Source organism: Triticum aestivum, chromosome 2D, assembly GCF_018294505.1.
Source record: "Triticum aestivum cultivar Chinese Spring chromosome 2D, IWGSC CS RefSeq v2.1, whole genome shotgun sequence".
Lineage (NCBI taxonomy): Eukaryota > Viridiplantae > Streptophyta > Magnoliopsida > Poales > Poaceae > Triticum > Triticum aestivum.
In genome coordinates, this window is record NC_057799.1 from 59,713,774 (window position 1) to 59,718,857 (window position 5,084).

A 5,084-nucleotide genomic window follows, 5' to 3' on the forward strand; every position below is an offset into this window, starting at 1 on the left:
CTGGGCGGCGCGCTCACCGCTCAGCCAGGGATAGCGAGAAACAAGGGCGCGCTCGAGCTGTGTCTTCACCACTAATCCGTTGCCACCCATGTTCTTGCCTGCTTCTGCATGAACGGCCGGCCGGTCGGCCACTCCTTGTCCAGTTATTTTGGTTCCTTGTATGAGTTTGATTAGTGGTCTTATTGACTTGGTCTCGTTAAAGGATTTGTCTTGCCGTTGGCGGCACATATTTGTTCATCTAGTTACTTGAATTGGGACTAAAAAAGAGACCGAAAAGCTGATCTGTAGTACCCCATGGTGTGTTCTCACTGAGGTTCGAAAGCTCAACTGTGCTAGTTAGTTGTTTTTTGAAGTATGTATGTATGCACTTTGCAACCAATACAGGTAATATGAATACAATTTTGTCTGAAGGCTACGAGTTCTAGTTTATTGCAGTGGTTAAATTTTTTTTTGGCCCCCCCATACATTCTTGTCAAGCTCCGCCACTGGTCGTGTTGATGTTGATGGCGGGGAGGCCGCTCTTTCTGACGCACCTGTACACGAAGCAGGCTATGGTGACGGATCCCAAGATGCTCAGCACCGCGATAACTGCATCAATGACACGCAAAATTCGGCGTTAAACTTATATCATCTTGAATTCTTATTCCTGATGATAGTGGCGTTAGCTAGATTTGTTGAGAGCGCACCGACGAAGACGGCGAGGAAGGAGTATAAGGTGCTGGAGGCTTCTTTGTCAAAATCGTCAAATGATGGTGGTGGGAAAGTAGACATGTTGATGAATTGGTTTGGTCGTTTGGACTTTGGAGGCAAAGAGAAGATTAGCAATGCGATTCTAGGGTTTTACATGCATGGGGGCTCAAATAGGAGATCACGATCGACCTGGAAGAGCGGTCACAGTTTTTTTTTTTTTGAAATAAAACATCAAGCTTTATTCATTAGATATAACAGTTGCATCGTCAGTAAGGAAAGATACAATGTCATCTATAGGCTCCTCAAACCAATCCCTAGTTGTAGAAAATTTCGCTAGCCTAGCAATTTCATGAGCAACCTTATTTGCTTCCCTATTACAATGTTCAAACGTCGTAACAGTAAATTCACAAGACATAAAATAGCAATCATCAAACACTGCGGCCGCCACTCCCGCCGATTGTCCTCCATTTTTCATTGTGTCAATCACTTCCAAATTATCCGAGTTGACAATAAGGCGATTACACCCCGCCTTCTGTACAAGGATAAGGCCAAACCTTAGCGCCATTGCTTCTGCGGTTAGTACATCAGCACACCAGTCGATCCTCCAGCTTCCGCCTACAATGAACCTTCCTTTGTCATCTCTGAGGACTGCCCTTGCCGTTCCTCTAAGCAGATCATGGTCAAAAGAAGCATCAACATTTAGCTTCACAAAACCCATAGGAGGTCTAAGCCACCCCCCTGTTTTACTAATTGCCTTAGGGGAGTTTACTTTGACATAGTTTGCCATTATAGCACGAGCCGCCATCGAAGTTTGATATGCATCTTGAGACTTTCCTTCATGAACTAGTCTGCGTCTATCCCACCATAAATACCAAGTTGTTATTGCGATCAATTCACGTGCGTTCTGGATGCCCAATTCAGCTATTTCTTGATCTCGCATAAGTAGTAAAAGTTCAAGAACTGCCTCTCCCGCCCGGTCGACATCAGAAGCTGTATTGATCACTTAATGCAAACCTAACTTAGCCCAGACCTGTTTCGCCTTCTGACATAGAAACAGGACGTGTTTTGTGTCTTCTGGCCCATTAGAACATGATGGGCATATGGGCGAGACTTGCATGTGTCTATTGGCAAGCGTAACCCGACATGGGAGGGTACCATGCAATGTACGCCAGATGAAATTTTTTACCTTTGATGGACATGATAGCTTCCATATCTTGCTCCAAATAGGATTAGCATTGGCTCTACCCATCCCATTTGTATGTTGCAATCTCCTCCCATGTTGTTGGTTTCATTCCTCCCAATATGCTGATCGAACAGTAAACAAACCATTTTTTGTGTAGCTCCAAGCAATGAAGTCGCTCATGTCATGCATCGGAAGGGGAATCACGAGCACCCTTTTAGTGTCAATTGGCCATAAAGTTTGTCTCACCAAGTCTTCATCCCAATAACTCGTGATTGGATCAATAAGGTCAGATACCTTTGACAGAAGTTGCCCCCCTCTAGGAGTAATTATTTTCCTATTTGCACAATTCGGGATCCAAGCATCTTCCCAGATATCAATATTTTGTCCATTTCCAACTCGCCAGATATAACCATTCCTTAGAGAATTAATCCCCGCCATAATGCTTTGCCAGGTAAAAGAAAAACCCTTCTTTAGATTTGCATTCATCAAATCGCTATTCGGGAAATATTTATCTCTCAAGATTGTGGCACATAAAGATTCTGGATTATCAAGCAAACGCCACACTTGCTTGGCTAGCAAAGCCAAATTGAAACAATGTATATCTCGGAATCCCATTCCGCCTTGGTCTTTTGGGACACACATCTTCCACCACGCCATCCAATGCATCCTTTTCTGGTTGTCCTCATCACCCCACCAAAATTGCGACATCGCGTCAATGATTCCTTTGCAATTTTTTTAGGAATTTTAAAGACGGACATGACATAACTTGGGATAGCTTGTACAACCGATTTAAGTAGGATTTCCTTCCCTCCAGCGGATAACAATTTCTCTTTCCATTCACTAATTTTTTTAGCAATACGGTCAAATAGGAATTGAAAACAATCACTTTTATGCATACCCACATTTGCAGGCAAACCCAAATATTTATCATTGAGGGCTTCGGTCATAATATTCAGGGTAGTGCAAATTTGCGCTCTATTTTCCACTTTTGTATTGGGGCTAAAGAAAATACTAGACTTTTCAACGCTCACCAATTGCCCCGAGGTAACACAATAAGCGTCCAAAACTGATTTCAGCGCCTCCGCATTCATAGCATTTGCTTTCATAAGGATGAAAGAATCATCGGCGAATAAAAGGTTTGAAACCGATGGGGCATCTCTACAAACCTTAACTCCAGAAATATTACCATTCTCCTCTGCATTAGCTAGTAGGGCAGTCAACCCCTCCGTGCATAACAAGAATAAATATGGGGAGAGGGGGTCTCCCTGCCTCAGACCTCTAGTAGGTTTAAAACTCTTAGTCTCTTCATTGTTAAAACGAACCCGGTACTCCACAGAGGATACACATTGCATAACTAAATCTACCCACTTCTTTTGGAAACCCAATTTCAACATTATTTGCTTCAGAAAAGACCACTCTACTCGGTCATACGCTTTATGCATGTCCAGTTTGATGGCACACATACCCTCTTTACCACTCCTTTTTTTCTTTATGGTATGAAAACACTCGTAGGCCACTAAAATATTATCTGTAATCATTCTACCAGGTACAAATGCACTCTTAGTCGTACTGATAATATCTGAAAGGATTATCTTCAAGCGAGCCGCAATCATTTTTGAAATAACCTTATACACCACGTTGCACAAACTGATCGGTCTAAATTGAGTTACCTTTTCTGGAGAATCCACCTTTGGGATAATTACAATTGTAGTATTATTCCACCCATCAGGTATAGTACCAGTATTCAATGCCTGGAGTACCTCTTCGGTCAGATCATCCCCTAACATAGACCAAAATCTTTTATAAAAAATGGCGTGTAGTCCATCCGGGCCCGGCGCTTTTAAATCTCCAATATCAAATAGCGCCTTCCGAACCTCCTCTGCCGTATAAGGGGCGAGGAGAGCATTATTCATCTCATCTGTCACTTTTCTTCTGACAAGAGATAAAACATCCGGATTCGGTTGCGCAACTTCTGATGTAAAAAGATTAGAAAAATACCCCAAAATATGGCTCTTCATCTCCGTATCTTGCACCCAAACACCGTTTTAATCCGATTTCTTTTTTTCCTAGCCGTTGCCGCGTTATGGAAAAAAGAAGTGTTACGATCACCATGCAATAGTCAGTTTGCACGACCCCTTTGTAGCCAATAAATCTCCTCTTGCTCCAAAAGGTTTTCAATTAGGACCAGAATCTCCTTTTGTCGCGCTTGGGACTCCCCGTTCATAGGACCCCTTCGTAGCTTTTCTAATTCTTTTTTAATTTATTAATTCTTTTTTGGGTCCTCTGAGAATATCCCGACCCCAAATATGTAAATCCGCATTCACCGCCCGTGTACGCTCAGCGAGAGAGGGCCCAATACCCCGTAATTTTGCTTTTTCCCATGCTGTACGTACAATTTCTTCAACGATTTCTTCTTTGAGCCATCGGGCTTCAAATTGCTTTTGTCGGCTTTCTGGGTGGTTAAAAATATTGCCATCAAAGTATTTTGTATCCAGAATGATAGGGCGATGATCGGAATGTACATGTTCTTCATTTATTACTGCCGACCTAGGGAATTTGTTTGCCCATTCCACATTACAAACCGCACGGTCAAGCCTCTCCCTAACATTGCCCCTCCTCCAAGTGAAAGGGTCCCCAATACATCCCATATCTTCCAGCCCGCACTCTCCCAAACAATTACGAAATTCCCTCATCATTGCGTTAGGTCTCGCATTGCCTCCCTCCTTTTCGGAAGACAGTAGAATTTCGTTAAAATCTCCCAAAACCACCCAAGGGTGATCCCCATTATTATGCAAATTACGAATATCCGCCCACGACAAATTACCATCCCTCTAATTCGGATGACCATAAAACCCCGTAAAATGCCATTGTACAACATTGTCATTCATAAACAGAATATCTATAAAATTAGCCGACACATAGTTTAAAACAACTTTATTCATTTTGTGGTAAAACATAACAAGGCCACCGGCTCGACCATCACTCTCCACTACAAACATCGAATAAAAATCTAAAACACGACATAGCTCATCGGCTTTACATTTATTCAAATGAGACTCCGAAAGAAAAATTAAGTCTGCCTTGGTTCGCCCTTGTAGATCCAAGAGCTCGCGAACTGCCGTGGGGGAGAGCATACCACGGCAGTTCCAACCTATGATTTTCATTTGGCCCAGCGGACCTCCTCCTCGGAGGCCGCCGATGCGCCATCATC